Source organism: Heterocephalus glaber, unplaced genomic scaffold, assembly GCF_053883595.1.
Source record: "Heterocephalus glaber isolate CG9 unplaced genomic scaffold, H.glaber_assembly_v1.0 deba00000594, whole genome shotgun sequence".
Taxonomy (NCBI): Eukaryota; Metazoa; Chordata; class Mammalia; order Rodentia; family Bathyergidae; genus Heterocephalus; species Heterocephalus glaber.
The window spans coordinates 12641777-12662904 of NW_028258151.1; the positions used below are offsets into that span (position 1 = coordinate 12641777).

General features: G+C 38.7%; 1 protein-coding gene and 1 non-coding gene across 3 annotated transcripts in view; both read left to right on the top strand.

The window, feature by feature from the left end:
- The first annotated feature begins 4902 nt into the window (after nt 1-4902).
- Nucleotides 4903-5093, top strand: LOC147829501 (U2 spliceosomal RNA). The gene has a single exon (XR_015449041.1). It is a non-coding gene; the product is annotated as a U2 spliceosomal RNA (small nuclear RNA).
- Nucleotides 5094-11757: 6664 nt separating this feature from the next.
- Fancc (FA complementation group C) overlaps nt 11758-21128 on the top strand; it is a 231477-nt gene continuing 222106 nt past the window's right edge. The window contains exon 1 of one of the 2 annotated variants that reach the window (XM_021259374.2): nt 11758-12043. The gene's annotated coding sequence lies outside the window, so the exon portion shown is untranslated. The remainder of the gene's footprint in view (nt 12044-21128) is intronic. The other variant, XM_021259375.2, reaches the window with a different exon arrangement.

Consider the following 21128-nt stretch of genomic DNA (forward strand, 5'->3'; position numbering starts at 1 on the left):
ATGTAATTGTGTTGTATACCTAGAATGTACCAATAAAAGAATTTAATTAAAAAAATACACATAAAGAAAGGATGGTGCTGGAAAAATTGGGTTTCAACTTGCCAAAGACTAAAACTAGACCTATATCTCTCGCCATGCACTAAACTAAAATCTAAATGGATTAAAGATCTAAATATTAAAATAGAAACACTAAACCAGCTGGAAGAGAGTTTAGGAAGAACTCTTGAAGACATTGGTGTAGGAAAGGATTTTATGAACAAAACCTCAGTTGCCCGTGAACTAGCACAAACAATCAACAAGTAGGATCTCTTCTTACTAAAAAACTTCTGCACAGCAAGAGAAACCACCAACAGTGTGAAGAGACAACCCACAATGTGGGAAAAAATTTTCACCTGCTGTCCCTCAGACAAAGGTCTACTATCTAGAATCTATAAAGAACTTTAAAATATCAGACCTCCCAAATTTAAAGACCCAGTCCAAAAATGGGCATCTGAAATGAACAGACATTTCTCAGACAAAGAAGTAGAAATAGCAAATAAACATATGCAAAAATGTTCAGCATCACTGGTCATTCAAGAGATGCAAATGAAAACAATGCTGAGATTCCACCTCACCCCAGAAAGAATGGCTGCTATCAAAATGTCAACCATTAACAAATGCTGGCAGGGCTGTGGGGAAAGAGGAGCCCTGCTCCACTGCTGGTGGGAGTGTAGACTGGTGCAACCATTGTGGAAATCAGTGTGGACATACCTCCAAGAACTAGGGCTAGATGTCCCGTTTGACCCAGCTATTCCCCTGCTGGGTATCTTCCCCAAAGAATTAAAAGAATCATACCACAGTGATATATATGCACCATGTTCATAGCAGCACAGTTTGTAATAGCTAAACCTTGGAAACAGCTCAAATGCTCATCAACTGGAGACTGGATAAAGAAAATGTGGTTTCTTAAAATAAAAGAGTACTACCCAGCCATAAATAATGAGAAATTAGAGACATTTATTGCTAAATGGATGCATATTGAGGTGATACTCTTAAGTGAAATAAATAGGACCCACACGTGTAAATACGAATAGTTTCTCTAGTGTGAGAAACTGAAAGTGTAAATAAGGACTAAAAGGTATAATAGATAATGTGAAATAGGAAGAAAAGGGGCAAAGGGGAAGGGGAAGTGGGAGGAGTAGGGGAAAAGAAAGAAGGGAATGGAAGTAATATGTGAAAATGAAAAACTGGAAACAAAGTCTTTGTAAATAGGGCAGGATGGAGAGGTTTAAGGGAAGGCAGGGGAAGGGGGAAAAATAAGAACCAAGAGAGATTATGTAAAGGTGCAAATTTCCAATGATGAACATCATTATATTGTATACCTAAAATGTACCAATAAAATAAAATTTTTTTATAAAAAGGATATACATGGAGCACTTTACAATAATTGTTTTGGGTGGTCAAGGGAATAGGAATGGGGAATAGGAGTGTATTGGTCAGCTTCCCATAACAAAATGCCCAGGAAAATCAATTTAAAAAGAGGAAAGGTTTATTTTGGATCTAGTTTTGAAGGTTTAAGTTCATGACCATTTGGCCCCTTTGCTTTTGGGCTCGTGGCAAGGCAGTTTATCAAGGCAGGAGCAGTGATGGAGGAAGCCCAATCACTTCATAGCCAGGAACAAAAGAGAAAGAAGAGACAAGGGTCTCACAGTACCATTCAAGGGCATACCCCCATTGACCTAAAGGCTCCATCTCCTAAAGGCTGCACCACATGCAAGCTGTGCCACAGGCTGAGGACTAAGCCTTTAACACATGGGCCTTTGGGTGGACATTCCAGATCCAAACTATCACCACAGGGTGAAAGTGGATGAATGAATAAATACACGAAAACAAGATGGAACCCTGGAAACAAGAATGACGATCCTGCATTATGAACAGGAGTGGTATTAACTCTGTGTGCCCAAGATCTGACTATTATCATCATCATCATTATCTCATCCTTATCAACAATACTTCAAAATGAAAAGCTATACTTTTACCTCCACTTCTACTTTTGAACTGTACAACTTCGAGCAAATAAGTATGTGAATGCATATGTTAATTAGCTCAAATTAGCCATCCCACAATGTGTAATATTTCAAAGTAACATGTTATATATAATAAAAATATATAATTATTTCAATTAAAATAAGTGAAATCTTTTTAAAAAGAAACTAAATTGAACTGTTTTCCCTGATTTGGAGAACCAAAACAATTACTAGCCTTTGAGTCATAAGGTATGGTTCAAGAACTGATTTTACCACACACTAGCTGCTATGGTCTGAATGTTTAAATTGCCCCAAAATTCTCATGCTGAAATACTCATTCCTAAACAGGTGGAGACTTTGGGAGGTGATTAGCTCATGGGGGTAGAGCATTAATCAATGGGATTAGTACCTTTACAAAAGAGGCCTGAGGAAGACAACTTGCCCCTTCCAACATGCAAGAAAAGAACGAGAAGATAGCTGTCTATGAGAAAACGGACCCTGAACAGATGCGTTAGCTTTGCTAGTGTTTTAATGTCCAGAACTAGGACAAATACATTTCTATTATGCATCATTCAAAATGAACAAAAGTAAATTCAATGAGCTTAGTTTTCTTGCTCTGAACCTAGAGAAGTGACCTCATGTTTTTCTTTGGGTATTCTTTTGTATTTTTAATCTATTCCCACTCATTCAGAAGGATGCTTTTGACTGTACACTGAGAAAGGCAAAAGAGAAAGATATGTTGATATTTGTTTAAAGCATTATTTACAAGACACATAAATGAGTGAAATAGGCCAGGTCTTTGGAGGGGAGGCAGAGAGAAAGACACAGAGATGAGGGGAGAGTGCATTTGTGTGTGTTAGCGGTGTGCTTTGTTTATAGCAGTAATTCTCAGATATCAGAATCACTTGAAGATGTTCCTAAAATGCAGATTCTAGCTCAGTAGAGCTTTTTAACAATTTTCTATCTGATGCTGATGCTGCTGGTCCATGAATTATACTTTGATTAGCAAGGTCTTAGAGAACAACTTACACATTAAAAACATTTTGTAAAGATGCTCTCAACCACTTCCTGGGCCAATTTTGGTTTAGCACACAGTCTCCACACTTGAAAAATGAAGGATAATATGGAGATATCACTAAAGATTTTTGGAGAGGATCTAGCATAAAAATCCTCACTCAGGCCAGTATGGGGTTGTAGACCATATAGCTAGAGTCCCTCCACCTACCTGCAGGGGGCGCTGCGACAAACCTCCAGTGCATGGTTGCCAGGTAAAAGTGCTAGCACCGGGTGCATACATTGTCCAATTTTTCAGGAGATGTGAAATGAGGATTTTATGTGAAATTTTGTTTTTTCTAAATGTTTTCAATTAACTTTTTCCTCAAAAAGCTCTTCAGAAAAGCTAAACAAGTCTGTTGGCCAGAAGCAGCCTGCAGGGTGCTTGTTCACTCTTTGGTCCAGGATTTTGCCAGAGCCATGGGAAGCAGAAAAGGACCGGTTCAGCTCTTCCCTTGGGTGTGGCCTCTTTGGGGCTGAGATATCAGCACTTGTAATAATCCTGGAACAGCGCGAAAGCAGGAGTCTGCAAGGGAGAAAAAAAGAAATCTAAGGACTCAAAGGAGCTGAGAAACCAAGCCCCCGTGAGACTTCTTTTTTCATTTTAATTCACATTTATTTAAATATGATAATTTTGGGCCGGAGATTTAGCTCAGTGGTGCAGCACCTGTCTCGCAAGCGCAAGGTCCTGAGTTACCGCATTAATTAATTAATTAATTAATTAATTTAAAAAAGGCAATTTTGTAGACAAAGAAAAGTATGTATATGCATACTTATAACATGGTAGACATAAATATAAATAAAATTTATATTTTAGAAAAATCTAACAGATATATTAGACAAATTGACCATATGCTTACATTTAGTTTTAAGAGTACATTGAGGTGGATTTTGAAAAAGATGAGCATTCAGTAAGTGTGACAAAATGTTCACATTTGTGTCAGTAATATTTCCTAGACAGATGTTTTATGAAAAGTATGTAAAGATATAACTTAATCATTAACCTCATATGATAACATCATTTGTAAATAAAGCATATTTTTGTCAATAGAAATGGTCCTGTAACTTTAAATAATACAGCTTTTTTATCAAGACCATGCCACATTTATTAAACAAACATGCATAATACATTGAAAATTGAGTAATCCATTTATTTTTATGCATAGTGTTAAGTTTTGCTATGGCACTCCATCTTTACAAAAAACAAACTTGGCACAGAATTAATAAAATGTATTGCTACTAATCAAAATAAATGTGACTTAGCTTTTCCATGGCATAGAAAATTCCCTCACAATTTAGCTATTCGCTTTACAGTTCATTGACCAATAGCAGTTCTCTTCAGTTTTAGTTAATAATGGATATCTAAGAACTAAAAGTCATAGCTAGATGTTCTGCCTACACTGTACTTGGAAATGAATTGAGTTCAGAACTTATAACAGTAAAACATTTCCATGTATCATGGCAACAAATTTCTAAATAAGGGTGTTATCAACAATAATACATATCTTTGTGATATGCTTTTTGTCAGGAGGTAGAGAGGTTAAAAAGGAAGTGTGGACCTCTTTAGAAACTGGGAACACATGTGGTAAGGAGGACAAGGGCCAACTGAGGCAGCAGCCAGGAAAGTTCTCTGGGTAGCTGGTCAGAGAACATACTCAGAAATGGGGAAAGGGTGGAGAACAAAGCCAGGAACACAGGGGTCACTGAGGGTGGGAAGGGTGGCTGAGAGTCTAAGAAAATTCAAGGGTCCACTTAAGAAACAGCAGAATACCTTATGGCATTCTTGTACTATATCAGCAAAGTATTACTGCTGTTGAGAAGAAGTTCTAAATTTCTACATCAGATCACTTCTTGGCCTTTTGGCTAAGATCAAATATAGTATTTATTCTTACCAGTTTAATGTCTCATACATCTTCTATCTGAGGACAATATATTAAGTGGAATTTTGGAACTGGGAGATGAAATAGGAGCTTGCTTCATCCACTCCACACATCAGCCTGGTATTGCAGTACCTCCAGGAATGGTGCAACCCCTCCAGGGAAAATAAAGGGCCATAAAGGTGAGAATAAAAAACAAATTCCATATCAACACATCTAAATTAAGACTGAAGAAATTAAGTTAACTGGAAACTTTTTTTCCAAATTCATTCATGAACACTGTAGAAGAAAGGGCATAGTACGAACTCCAACTTCCTCTGAAGCAAGGAAAAGAATTCACCCTTACTCTAAGTTCAGACTGCGGAGTTGTAGTAACCAAGAGTTCCTCCAATGTTGTATTTTGAGAGACCAGCTGAAGCAATCTGCTTCTTTCATAAGACCTTGATGGTTTCATTTTTATATTTATTATGTGAGGAGAGGGAAGTAGCACTGAAGCTCCATTTTTATTCTAGAGAATGAAACTATAAACATGATTTATTTTATTTGCTTTATGATCTTTGCTTTTCTGCGGGCCTTTAAAAAGGGTGGAATGATAACAAACATAATGCCAAACAGGTTAAACAAATTAGGCAAACCATTTTTTTTTCTTTTTAAAGCCGTTAAGGTGCAAACACATAAAAATTATGAGTCACAGACCAGAATTTTCAAAGGTGAGATCATACCAAAATCTTGATAGGGTTTTGCTGATACAGAGTAAGTGGTCAGGAAGGTCTCTGAGGGTCTTGTTACCCAGGAGCTTGGCCATGCATGATCTGTTCTCCAGAGCCTGCTTCAGTCACACTGGGTGTGTTTTCCTTGTCTGCCTCCAGAAGCTGGTTGCCTTCTATCTCTGAAGTTTACCTCTTGGCTCCTTTGCCATCTCCTTCTGTCTCTGGTACTGAAGGCTTTTAGATTCTGGAAGCAGCATGAAAACACTTCTTAACTTTGGAGAATCCTAAATATAAACAATGGGAGATGGTTTTTTATCACTGGTACTCTGCCACTTGCTGTCCTGAAATTTTTTTCAGTTAAAATGATTTCTTTTGGTACATTAAATATTTATTAACTTGTTTATGAAATAGAAGGGAGAGTTTTATTACATTTATTTGTAATGAAATTATGTCAGAGAAACAAAATCAAATGAAGTAGTAAATGTAAAGTGCCTGGCAAAATGGCTGACACATATTGAGCATTCATTAAATGTTAGATTCTTCTGCTTGACCTTAGAGATCTTGAATCATGAGAAATGAAAGTACTGTATAACATATGTGCATCTTGATGTTACATTTGAAGTTTATTCCCTCATCAAGCAGCAGTTGTTTTATTGTATGACTTGAGTCCACTGAAATCTTAATTTAGCCACAAATAAATAAAAATATGTAGTTAACTAGTCTTGTTGGAAAACATTAGGCGATTAAGGGTTAATCTGAAACAGAGACAAAAACGAATGAAATTTACTTATTTTTGAGTTAATGGTTGTCAGAATTAACCAAGTCTCAAATGTGCATAATTTCTTTTTTTAACTGTAATTTTTAAATGCTTATTCTTAGCAGTTCTGTAATATTAATTTCATGTGAAATGAGTCATTATTAAATGCTTATGAGAGTGCTCGCTTCAGCAGCACATATATTAAATGTTTATGAGAAAACTATTTTTGAGCCATGTGCTCATTTAAAAATGTAACATTACTTTCTGCAGTAAAAATGTACTACATTAACAATACACCATGAATGGTGGGATGTATGTTCTAAATAAGAATACACTTTTTTGCTTGACTAAAACTGGCTTAATGTTATTTTGAAACAGGATGTATGTATTGTTGCTCAATGGAGAAAAGGCAGATTTTTATTTCCTGGGAATTATATGTCAGAGACCGAGAGAATTGTTTCTCTATCCTCCAACATTCACAGAACTTTAGTAGGTAGATAAGAGTTTCCTGTCTTGTCTCCTGTATAGCTTAGGTCCCCTTACCTGCTTTTTTTAAAAATGAAACTTGCTACTCTCGTATGTTTACCTCATTTTACTAAGTATGAATCTATTGATTGATGCTGCAGGAAGAGCAGATGTTAATTAATTAAATGGAGATTCCCTTCACTAGACTAAGCTCCACAGTCAGGGTACACACATTTTTTTCACCACAATAACCTCAGACTCTAGTACTCACCTCAGCTCAGTTCTGGGGCCAGTCACAGAAACCTGAAATAACACTAGTTTAAGCCTCTATTTTCCATATGGTTATGTCCTGGTAACCCTACTGTAAGTTGAAAATATCCCAAGTCAAAATGCAGTTACTACACCTAACTTACATGAATATCACAGCTTAGCAGCACACTATACTACAGAGAATCAGCTATTTCCCCTAATAATCTTGTGGTTGATGAGGGACACTGGCAGCCACTGCCTTGCATTATGAGACAGAATCATACCAAATACCACTAGCCTGGGAAAAGATCAAAATTGAAGATTTAAAGTGTGGTTTTTACCAAACACATATTGTTTTTGGATGATTGTGAAGTTAAAAAATTGTTAATTTGAACCATCATGAATCAGGGCTGGTCTGTCAAACAAGTTCTAGGTGTATTCTTTCAACAGTGCCCCAGAGTAAGCATGTGGGTGGAGGTGGGGGAAAGGGATCATTTATAACATGTTTCCCATTTCTTTCTACTCCACACTTCCTATCTCCCATTAATTTCTATCTCCTGCAGTTCTCCTGTGACTGTTAATCATGACATGTCAACTTGAATGGATTAAGAAACACCTACATTAGAAAAGCACAGTTCTGGGTGTGTCTGTGGATGACCAGCATGTAGGCCAGCAAACAGGGAGGAAGACCCATTTCAGATGTAGATGGCACTGTCCAGTAGGCTTGCGGCCTGTATGAAATAAAAAGGGAAAGAAGAAAGTCTGCCTGCTTTGAAGATCTCGAATCTTCCTAATGGTGTACCTTTTGCTTCGTGGGTGTACCCTTTGCTGCCTTTGCCTTTTGACATCAGCCTTCAGTTTCTTCAGCCTTCCAATGCAGACTGTGCTGGCAACTCTACAGTTAGCTTCTAGGCCTTCAACCTTGGAGTGGTGCTGCATTCTTGATTCCTCTTGTTTTATGGTTTTCATTTTATTGGGCTAAGCAGATACTAGATCCTCCAACTCTTCAGTATTCATAATGACATTGTGAACTCTCCTGCCTCTGATCATGTAAGCCTATCTAATAAATAGTCACACATAATTATACATATTTTATTGATTTGGTTCCTCTAGGGAGCCCTAATTCATACCACTCCCTTCAACTTCAGGTGTGTTTTTCTCCTCAGGGAAGTGAATCAAAGACTGTCACTATTACTCGCTCTGTTCCCTGTCCCCTTCTTTTTTGTGGCACTGAGGATTGAAATGTTTCCTCCACAAATACTATTCTCATTGTTCTCTTAATTCAGTGTCTATTTCCTCAGTCAGAATGTTTGAATGAGAAGGCAACACGGTGACTAGAGTGCATAAACCTCCGGGATCACATGACCCATTCACTATTTTCTCTCCATACAACTTAGGGGACAAGCAAGCACATAGGAAGTGGTAAGAAGCACAAGCACTAGAGTGAATCTACCTGGATTTTAAGGTAGGTTCCAACATCTTCTATAAAAGATGGCTCTATGCATCTTGTTATATATCTGTGAAATTAAAACATTCTTACCACATAAATCATTGTGAGGATTAAAGGAAATAATTAGCCCAGTGTCTGGACTTAATAAATACACATTCATGTTTGTGGTACCAAAGGCAAATATCAAAGCCATGGACAAAATAATGTTTGGTGATAAGAGTGCCAAATGAGGGCAGGAAGACACATGGATGTCTGGACTCATTCTAGAAGCAGAAGTGTTACTATAATGACTTCTGCAATATGCAAACCAAGACAGGTGATTCTGTTTGTTGAACGCTGAAGGAAAATTTAGTAATGTCACGAACTTTGCAGCACTCCGGTGTTATTTTTCCCCCTTAGAATATAAAGATTTAATGTAAAGAATGTAGTAGTTTTCACGGTTTTCATTTCTGTCACATTATTTAAATATTACTAAGCTCTATACTAAAACCAAATTGGTTTGCAGAGGCACACATACACCAATTTAAGATTCATTTAAATATAAGACTTGTTAGCTCAGTGGTTCCGCTGCCTGCCCTGCAAGTGCAAGGACCTGAGTTCGATCCCTGGTACCAAAAAATAAATAAATAAATAAACAAACAAATAAATAAATAAATAAGACGTGTAAAAATGATCATAACTTTATTGTTTAAAATATTAGGATAGCTACAGATATATGGGTGCCAGATTAAAATGAGTGTCTATAAATCTCCACAAATTTAAATTTGGATCTTTATACTATAAATGCTTTCCATTTAAGATACAAATTACACCTGCACGTGGCATCATATCATATACTGGCAAAGTTGCAGGAGCCTAGAAATTCTTTATTAACTCCAGTTTAAAAAGACAACACTGCAAGATGAGAAGATCTCAATATTAACACTAAAAATACTAGAAAGGATTCTTCACCAAAGAGGTGATTAAAATGTTTAAATTTTTAAAATTAAAATTGATTGCAGTAAATGACACCTTGCTATTAATCCACTCCAGAATATTCCGCCTTGCTTTGAGCAAACTTATTTCATCATTTCTGCCATATTCTGGAGAAGTTCTGGAAGTTCTTTCTCCTGTTTTGATGAAGTGTGATTAAAAAATATGGTGAATGCTCCTGGCAAGTGCCATCCAACGGAAAGGGAAAACACTGTGCTGTGGCCTCATCCATCTTTTTCACTGCTTCTGCACCATGTGACTTCTGTGTCTTCCCCAAAATCAAAATGACCGTGACAGATAAACATTTTGAATTGATTCAGGATATGGAGGCAGTAGCCACCACAATGCAATTAAAGTCACTCATGAAACAAGAATTCCAGAAGTGCCTCAGAAAGTGGCACTAATGATGGTGTTCTTGGGTAGTCTACTTCTAAAAGTGCTTGATGACTAAATGTTACAGAGTTCTGGGTTACTCGCCTCTCCTTCTGGAGTTAGATTCCAGGTTCTTCTAGTCTTAAACAAAGAATTGAACGAAATGAGCAAAAAGCAGTGCCAAAGTTTATTCAAGAAAACAAAAGTGAAGAGTATGGGAGAAACTGGCTCTGCAGAACAAGCTTAGCCCAAGTAAATAGAAAAAGAGGGGTAAAAGCAAAGGTAAAAGAACACTTCGAGTCTGGGAAATGTAGCATTGGCTATCATGGAAAGTTACAATAGCACTGCTCCCCATGACTGCCTTTCCTTTATACTTCCAAATCTCGAAAAAACCCATCAGAACTTCTACATATGGATCTGAGAAGTGGTGCTGGGATCCCATGCCTCAGGCTGAGGTCAGGTCCAGGCCATCCTATTGAAAATCTACTCAAGTTCTCTTATCCAGAAGTCCACATACAGAGATTTGGGAACTGTTCTGGGTGTCTGGGATCTTGTAGTTAACAGGTCACGCCTATTTCCCCAGCCAGCTTTTGTCATACCCTATAATGCCCAAACTCAATGGGATAAGTGTGTTGGAGAAGATTTTGAAGTGATGTGTCTTTTACTGTAACAAATTTTTAATTTAACATTCACTGTATTTTTTGATCACACTTCATATATAAAAAGGACCTGAGAAATAAGACTTTTTTCTCTGAAGAAAACATGACTTCATTGCTTTTTTTGCTGGTAATTGCAGGACTAAAACATTTACTTATAATTTGCCACCACGAACCTTACTTTCTAATGGCCCAAGTGTCACTATGAGTGTCAAACACACACACTGGCTGTGCTTTGCGTTCAGCCACTTATGCATACTTGAAAAAAGCAGACCTCTTTATTAGGCAGGGTTAGTGTACAGAAGGGACTCAAACACCTGATTCCCTAATATAGGTGCAGATACTGCCCATTTTACCTCCAGTTTTAGATCCCTTTGCTCTTATTTCTTTAGAATTTTGTTGCTATCCCTACCATACACACTGATGTTACCACTTATGATCTTTATAGCCCTGGTAACTTAACTTCTGAACTGAATTCATCCTCTGCTAAAATGGTTATTCTTTCATTATAAGAATAGCTGGTGTTTAAATAATTGAGAGCCAGTTGTATTATATGTGTAGATTTGACTTTACTTTTTAGAAGCATACGTGAAATAGTTTTACAATTATAATTTATGGTTATGAGGCATTGATTTAAAAAACTCTAAATGCTATGGCTATATTTTTCAGATTATTGTATATATGTTTTTAATCACTTAAACTTCTGTGAAAACTTTCCTGGATTACTAAATTCAAGAATAAAAACCCAAGATAATACCACCGACATGGACGAAGGTCTTAGAAAATGCTCTTACCATTTATTTAAATGGACTTAAATACAATCTCGACCTGATCTGAACCTTAAACACTGTACAGGCCTGCTTTGGGATGTGCATTAACTCCAAAAATATCTCTTTTGTTGAAAACATACCTAGAAGGTCATATTCTAGGGCTCTAGAGGTTTTACTCCATTGACAAAGGTTGTTACTTTTAAAAGAACGAATTTCTATTTTAACCTCTTCCGCATCGTGAACACAATCTTAAAATAATTGGGCAGTAACTGGATGAAAACCCCCTAGGTTTGTGACAAGATCCCTCCCACGGGTCAGCCCCACTGGTCTAGGGTTACTTCCGCCCGCGCTGCCCCCTGCCCAGGACTAAAAGCCCCGGAAGTCTCACGAGAGGCGCCCCGGTACGCAGGGCCGCACGCCACGCCCCAGGATGCACTGCGGACCTGTAAGTGCGCGCGCAGCCCCACAGCCGGATGACCGCGGGAAAATTTCAAAAAAGTCAAAACAAAACAAAAAGCCAATAAGAGGCCAAGCCAAGTTTTCAAGCCACAAAGCCCGGGCAGTGGCTTCCTTCCCGCCACAGCCCGAACTGCTGAAGCAGCTTTGGCGAGGACCACCGGGTAAGAGAGGCCGCAGAACGAAGGGAAGACGGCTGCTTCTCTCAGGCATCTGGCCTGTGTGTCAGCTCGGGTGCTGGAGGTACAGGGTATGTTTGGGGTTGGGAAAAAAAAAAAGAGATGTAAGACTCGCGAGACCGTTCGACCTGCGCTTGAGGGTGGGTGAGCGGGTCCTGAGGGGTGTGGGAGTGAGGAGGGAGATGGGGGGGCGGAGCTTAAGTAGGGCCCCTGGCTTGGGGCGTGGGCCCAGGGGACTGAGTCCCTGGCGAGGGGCGTGGTGGAGGGGGGCGGCCCCACCTTCGATGGGCGTGGTCCCGGGCTGGAGGAGCCCAGGGTTGGGTCTGCGGAGGGGTTTTGCGGCAAAGTTCTCTGCTCTTGAGTGGAGGGAGGAAGGAGTCGGCGTCTTTTGTTGTTGTTGTTGTTGTTGTTGTTGTTGTTGTTGTTGTTGATTGAGCGCAGGCTGCTAGGTCTTAAAAGGAGAGGAGCAAAGGTGAATTTTTTTGCGTTAGATCTGTGGTATCGTGAAAAGCTTTTCCCTTTTAACCTGTCACTTTCTGCAGCTATCCCTGTCCTCCCTGCATCCCAGTTAGAGGAGCCCGGGTCGCCGCGGCTGGCTCTCGCGCCCTCTGCCTTTCAGTGCGGGACCAAGGGGAGTGGTTGATGCGCGACTGTCTCCTCGCAACTCTGAGTGCTAGGGCAAATCCTTTTCAAAACTCCTGAGAGAGATTTGAGATTGTGCGTGCAGTTTGTTGGCTTGCTCTTTTACATGTTTTAGGTATTTGCGTTTACAACTGTGAATCATTCTTCTGTGATCCTGTTGTATGGGCTGTTGGCCCCGAGCTGGGAAAAGATTTGGAATTTTTGAAAAGTGAAAAGTTTGAGATGTAATGTTATGGAAAAGGGCCAAAGACAGTGGTTTCGCCGCCTGCTGCGCAAGCTCAAGGACCCGAGTTCGATCCCCCGTACCAAAAAAAAAAAAAAAAAAAAGAAAAGGGCCAAAGAAATTTCCAGCAAGGGTTTTTGTTCTGATCTAAACATTTTGAAAGCTCTTGGCCTCCACATGGTTTCAGTCTAACTTGTTCCCTGCTTAATACATCTAAAACTGATGTGATTAACTTTGTTACAGAGAGCACATTTGTGTCACCCAATTTAAGCTGTTTAAGAGTGTCACTCACTTTTTTTTTGGTACCCGGGATTGAACTCGGGTCCTTGCACTTTCGAGGCAGGCAGCGGAACCACTGAGCTAAATCCACGGTTGTCACTCACTTTTTTGTCTTTTGTTTTTTGTGGGGGGTTTTTGGTACCGGGGATCGAACTCGGGTCCTTGAGCTTGCACAGCAGGCGGCGAAACCACTGAGCTAAATCCCCGGCCCGTCACTCACTTTTATTGATAGACCTTTCAGAATATTTTCTCCTTACTTCCCACAAGGGTGGAGGAGATGGAAGATTGTTACAAATTAGAGAATTCACACCACGTGTTGGAATCATTCATCACATAGGCTTAATAGAGCTTGTTCATTATAACTTTATCCATTATACTTAAATTGATGTTTCTGTGTAATGTACTATGCTAGATTCACGTGGAAATACTCATAGGTATTAGTATATCAGGCCTCTTTCATCTGTCCCTCTAAAGTTATATCCTACTGCTTTAGAATTGGGCTTGCTATACTTTTTTGTATATGATAGATTTGAATTCACTTTTTCATTCTGTCATACTACATGATTTCTTGAAAAACATTTGCTAAGACCTTAGAAAAGAAGCGCAAACTCTGTTGATATTTTTTTGTTCTGTCCTTTTAAAAAAATTTATTGGCTAGGTGTGGAAGCTAAATGGCTGTATGTATGTAAAACTGCATGGACTTTTTTTTTTTTTGGTACCGGGATTGAACTTGGAACCTTGAGCTTCCGAGGCAGGAGGCGGAACCACTGAGCTAAATCCCCGGCCCTTGTTACATTTTGAAAATAAATGATATCTTTAAACAGTTCTATATTTCAGCAAGTAGTTCTAGGAACAAGTACACAGGTTTAGTATTTATGCAAACCAGCTACAGAGAGGCCATGTTGGCTAATAAAAAGTTGGATTGATCATCTAGGCCACAGAGAGACCCAGAGGAATATCACATGAATGTTGGTTCCAACTGGTAGTTGTAGAGCCTCAAATCAGGCTGGAATCTAGCATGAAATGATTTAAAAATTTTATTTTGGCCTAGGGGATATGTATATTCTTTTTTATGGATCCTGAATGATTAACATGTTAATGAAAGAACACCTATAGGAGAGGTACATTGAATTTTCATTGTTTTAGTAATAAATGCAGTAAAAGTGGTGAAGGAAAAACAATTGATAGAACAATACAAATCTTGTACATTTTATTTTTTATAAAATAACATCATCATCATCATCATCATTTGGACTTGGTTTAGAAAGGGCCTTGCAAAATTGGCCATTCTGTTAGGCTCTTTGTAATTCTCTTGGGCATATAGAAATCATTTCCCTGTGAAGAACTGTTACATAGCTGGGGGGGCATGCCTGTAATCCCAACACTGGGGAGGCTGAGGCAGGAGGATTGCCATGAGTTTGAGGCCAGCCTGGACTAAATAGTGATTTCAAGGCCAGCCAGAACTACATAGTGAGACCCTGTCTCAAAAACAAAAAAAGCTGTTATATTGGAGTGTATTAGTCAATTTTTTGTTGCTATAACAAAATATAATACTGATATAGGGAAAATAAATGTAACTCCCAACCTGCTAGATGTGCAATATGTCGAATCGTGTTCTCGAAAACTGAAGAATGAATTCTAAGGAACAATAGAGGTTAACAGTAGGAAATATTTATTGGGAGAGAGAGGTAACAGCATCTAGGAGACAGGAGGGGCCCCAACAATGGGTTGCTATGTACCCCACTTTACAGAGGAGATTTTATAGAGTAAAATTGTGAAAATCATGAGGTGGAAAATCACAAGGTGGGTGCAAGATCACGAGATGGGTACAAAGTGGGACAAAACTATGATCAACCAATAAGATTACAAGTTTAGCCGCATAGGTAATATTTATCCAGTGGGGAAGCAGGTCACAGAGCAAGTGTGCATGGAAAGAACAAGGACCTTTTTAGGAAGAGAGGGAACCAGGGGGTTGTGGCCACTCACTGGGTGCCACAGTCCCCAATCCATTGTTTATCCCTTGGGAAGGCTTGCAGGCTGGGTCACTCTGTCTCCATCTTGAGGTCTGGCTGTCAACAGATGCACCTCCAGCCACAGTTGTAACGTGTTCTCATCTTCTGCACTGACTCCCTCGAGGGCTAGCCCTGTCTGACTGCCTATAGTATTTTTACCTTAGTTGTCTATAATAGTACCTTATATAGAAAAATTATTTAGCTCACAGTTCTGGTAATTTAAGAGCACGGTGCCATCATTTGGCTCTGGTGAAGCCCATCTGTCCACATCACAACTTGGTAGATAACATTATGACAGGCGTGTGTGCAAAAAGGAGAAATCACATGACAAGAAGGAAGTAAGAGAGATTCAGGAGCCAGGATCTCTTGTTTTTCATAATGACCCATACTCATAGGAGCTTTCTGGGGTCCTGGAAGAACTACATTAATTCCTTCTGAAAGCAGTGCCTCCTGTGACTTAATTCCCTCCCACTAGGCCCCATCTCTTAAAAATTACACCATCTCAAAACCATTGCACTGGGAACCATGAACCCAGTCTATAACCTTAGAGAGAGTGAAACAGCAAGGAGAATCTACAGTCTTCCTCAATAATACAATCCTGGTACTTTCCTCTAGTTACAAGAAGGCAGGGCTCATACGTACAATTCTGTTTTCTAAATTGTTAAGTGATTTTTAGCAAATTTAGTAAATTTTAGTAATTGTTCTAATGTAACCACAATTCAGTTTTAGAATATTTGCATCAATTTAACAAGTTTGCAGAAGCAAGCTTATAGTCAGTCCTGGCTCCCACACTCAGCCCAAGGCGACCATTGATTTGCTGTCTGTCTTCATTGTCTGCTTTCTGCTCTCTGTCTCTGGATCTGGTTTCTTTCACTCAGCATAATGTTTTTGAGATTCATCTATGTAGTGACATGTATCAGTAGTTTGTTCCTGGTTATTGCTGAAGTATTTCATTTTATGTGCCACATTTTGTTTATCAGTTAATGGACATTTAGGTTGCTTTGTTTTTTGGCTATAATGGATAATGCTGCTCTAAACATTTGTGTACAAGCCTTTGGAGATATGTTTTTATTTTTCTTGGAGTGGAATTGCTGGTTTGTATACTAAGTTTAGCTTTTTAAAAATCTACCAAACCATTTTCCAGTGTGGCAGTAATCATTCCTCATTCCCTTTAGCAATGTGGGAAGGAGGTGGGGATTGACTTTTCCACATCCTTACCAACACTTATTATTATGTTTTTATTATAGCTGTCCTAGTAGCTATGATGTGGTATCTCATTGTATTTTTATTTTGGATTTCCCTATTGGCTAATGGTGTTGAACATATATCCCTGAGTTTATTAGGCATTCCTCTCTTTTTTGAAGTGTCTATTTAAATCTTTTGTCCATGTTTTGGACTGGTATGTTTGTTTTATTACTGTGTTAGGTTGTAAGCATTCTTTGTATATTTTGGATACAAGTCCATTATTAGATATGTGTTTTGTAAATAACTACTTTGTTACATGTTTTTAAATTTTTTTTTGAGTTAAAAAAGTTTAATTTTGAGGAAGCTTAGTTTATCTCTTTTTTTTTCCTTTTTGGGTCACAGTTGAAGTATATCATCAATTTCCAGTGAATTTTTTTGTATGGGATGAGGAATATATCCAAATTATTATTATTATTATTATTATTGTATGTGGATATACAGTTGTCTTGGCACTATTTGATGAAAAAATTATCCTTTCTCTATGTAGTTGCCTTGGCACCTTGGTAAAACACTCAATTGACCAAAATGTAAGGGTTTATTTCTAGACTGTCATTTCTGTTCCACTGATCTGTGTGCCTACTCTTACATCAGCATCAGGCTGCCTTGATTGTGGTAGCTTTATAGTAAATTTTGAAATTGGAAAGTGTAAGTCTTCCAGTGTTTTACTTCTTTTTCAAAATTGTTTTGGCTATTCTGAGTATATTTATATATAAATTTTAGTATCAGCTTGTCATTTTTTCCAAAGCAACTCTGCTGCAATGAATTTTGATAGGAATTGAATTGAATCTATAGATTTCTGGGGGAAGAATTGCCATCTCAACATGAACATGATATATCTTTCCAGTTGTTTAGATCTTTAATTTATCATCAATATTTGTTAATTTTTAATGTGAAAATCTTGCTCTTTTGTTAAATTTATCTTGAAGTTTTTCTTGTTTAATGCTATCATGGATAGAATTGTTTGTAAAATTTCATCACTGGATTATTTGTTGCTAGTATATAAAAGTATGATTGATTATTATCCTGCAACCTTGCTGACCTTGATTATTACTTCCAGCAGGCTATTTTTTTGGTATGTGTGAATTCCGCATGATTTTCTATATACTGTATCATATTTGGATATGATATGAAATTGGATAAAGACAATTTTACTTGTTCCTTTCCATTTGGAAGCCTTTAATTTCTTTTTCATGCCTGATTACATTGGCTACAGCCTCTACTACATTACTGAATAGCAATGGAGAGAGCTGATATTCCTGACTTGTCCTGTCTTGTGATCACAAGAGCAAAGCATTGAATCTTTTACTATAAAATATCACTTTAGCTGTTTGTGTGTGTGTCTTTTGTTGTGGTGGTACTAGGATCACACCTTCTGGCTCTCTGCCACTGACCTACAACCTATATTGTATTTTGAGACAGGGTGTCAATAATTTGCTTAAGTGGGACTTGATCCTGTGATCCTCCTGTTTCAACCTTATAAGGTGCTGGGATTACAGGGTTGTGCCACAGTGGCTGGCTTCATGTTAACTCTTGTTCATAAATGCTCTTCATCACCTTGAGGGGCTTTCCTTCTGTCACTAGATGATTGGAAATGCTTATGAATAAATGTTGGAGATGTTGCTATTTTGCATCCATGAAATGATCAGGTGGGTTTGTTCTTTTATTTTGTTATTATGATTTATAACATTATTTGATCTATTAGTATTAATTTTTTATTAGTGTTATTTTAACCTTGCATTCCTGGGGCAAACACTTTTGGTCATGTAATATAATCCTTTTTATATGCTGCTGGATTTGGTTTAAAAATATTATATTTAGGATTTTTGTGTCCGTCTCCATGAGGAACACTGGTGGGTAATATTATTTTGTGTGATGTCTTCAGCTTTGGTATTGTAGCTAAAAGTGGAACTTTAGAATGAGTTGGTAAGTGCTCCTCTCATATTTTCTCAGTTTGCGAAAGACTATCATTATTTCTTTAAATATTTGATACCATTCATCCATGAAATCATCTATTCAGGATTTTTCTATATGGAAACTTTTCAAATGACTTGGCTTCTTCAGCATCAGTGCCCTATGTGTGCACATGCGTGTCTGTTCCAGTGCTGGCTCTATAGTGGTGAACATTGTGCCTCAGAGGCTCATGGCCACCTGCTCAGGAGCCTGTGCCTGCTGTGGAGTTCTTGCCTTGCACTTCTGCTCCAGTGCAGGCTCTAGGCATGTATCTTCCCAGGAACCTCCTTGAAAGTCTGTGCCTGCTGCCAGGTACTGGCTCCCATGTATGTCTTTTTTACTCATGCTCCTTTATGCACCGTGTTCAGCAGTACCCAGTGGTCAACAATTGACCCCAACCTTCCTTCCAGGTGTTTTGGGATCAGTACCTCAGGAGTACCCTTCTCTGTAAATAGCTTTCTTTGATACCCTAAGGGTAGTATATCAGTCAGTGCTTACTAGAGAAACAGATTTAATGAAAGATATATAAATATGTAAGGATTTACAAAGTTGGCTTAAATGACCACCCTTAGAGTCAGATGTGGAAGAGTGCAAAAGGGCTGTCTGCATACTGGAGATCCAAAGGATCCAGCTGAAGGCCTATAGCTCAGTGTACTGTCTGTGTGAGTCTGTATCAGGAGGCTGAAGGGTCTGCAATGGAAGGCTAAAGGGTCTGTGCTGAGGCTAAAGGATCTGTACTGGAAACCAGGAGATGACATCCAAGGTGACAGTGAAGACTAGAGCTCCCCTTTTATACCATTCAGGTGACAAGCTTCCCTAGGGTGGGTCTTCCACACCCAGAACTATGCTGATCTAGTTTGTTGGGCATTTCTTACTCAAGTTGATATACTCAGTTAACTGTCACAGGTAGGTTTCTGACAAAGTGCAAAAGGGGCTTTTCTTGCAAGTTCTACTGGTGAAGCGCCCATGATCAGAGCTCTACCACTAAGTGAGCCACGGTTGTGTTGACAGAAAGGATTTCCACCACATTCCTGGGGAGAACGGATATTCTTCCTGGTGCCTTCCATCTCAGCAATAGGAGTAATGGTGCTTCTTACATCTGTTCTTCCTGTGTTCTTTATATTCACATCTGGCTAGTTAGTCAATCCTTTGTTACTCTAATCCCATTATACTGAATTATTTTTTATATTCTTGAATACTTTGCTTATTCAAATTGCTGTTTGGTGTCGCTTTCCTAATTAGTCTCAGATTAATTCATCACCTTTATTGCTTCTAGTTTCCTCAAGAAATGAGTGGTGAGAGTATTTTGCGTGTTCATTTCTTGAGTTGTGAAAGTAAAACCAAGGGTTCTGCCACTTCCGTGGGACAAAAGACAGGTTTTGGTAAGAATATATCAGACTTTTGCAAAGTGATGAATTGGGCTTTATATTTTCTTTGCCCCTTTCCAGGCCTTTGGAAGTTAGAAACTGTAAAGTATCATGGAAGGTGGGATTGAGGAGTAGTAGGAGGAAAGGGGAAGAAGGAGGTCTGGGCTGCTGCCTTCAGCCTTGTGTCCAGTGGGTTGGGTCTCTGGATAACCTTACTTCACATCTGGCTATGTTTCTAATCTTTTACCCATGTTTTTCATTTTTTAGATTTTAGGGCAAGGGCTTGTTTTTTGATTTTGCTCTAGAAGACCAATGCTGATTTTGTAATACTGAATATAAATGTCATACACACATTTCACGTAATGTATTTCAGTGGAATCTGAGGTCTAGTACTCATGAGACAGTTGAGACCTGTCTCTCTCCCTCCCTTCCTCTCTCTCTCTCTCTCTCACACACACACACACACACACTCACACACACACACACGCACACAATGATTCAGGGTAGACCTTTTTTAAGAATATAAATTTGGCTCTGATCCACTATTAATCAGACTTGAAGGTACTGAATTGCTGAATTCTTTCATTTAATAAGGATTTGGAGGTGCTATTTACCTTATTGACTTCTAACATCCTCCTGGGACTGGTTCCTGTTATTGTCATTAGGTTTGTTGTTATTGCTACTTAAATCAATCGCATTGAAGGGCTTGTACTTAATCTTAACCCAATTTTTCAGATTCTTTCGTACATTCACATGTTGTACTTACTTGATTCAATCCGTGATTCTTGATGGTCATTTCTGGTTATAAGCAATGACTTTTCCTCTATACTTATGCACTGAAGTTTATACTGTTGTGTGTGTGCACATGCATACATGTGTGTGTGTGTGTTATTTCCACAGGTCTTGGTCAGTCTCTTTGGAGCATGTTCTTTTTATTATATAATAACCATTGTTGACCTTTGTTGGGTGCCTACTCAGCATCCTTCCCTCCCTTCTCTTTCCCAACAGAGCCTAGATTTTCTTTCAGTAGACACCATTGTATAGGCTTTGGGGAACAATGACAGGCTTCTGGGTAAACTTTGTTTTGTCCCTCCCCTCTTCTTCCCTTCTCTGTCTTTCCCCTTTCCTTCTCTCCCCTCCCCTCTCCTCCTCTCCTCCCCTCCCTCCTGTGCCCCCTCCTGCCTCCTTCCCCCCTCCTCCTCCTCTACCTCTTCTTCCTCTCTCTCTTTCTCTTTCTCTCTCTGTTTCTCTCTCTGTCTCCTCATTGATTACAGTCGTTATTAAGTGCAGGCATTAACATAATTCCAGTCTGAAGACATTTGAAGTCTCTTGTGCAATGTCCCAATCTGGACAGACATATACATCTCTGCAAATATTTATCATTTTTTTGATGAAAACACTAAAAATCCTTTCTCTAGCTTTTTGAAATATACAGTAC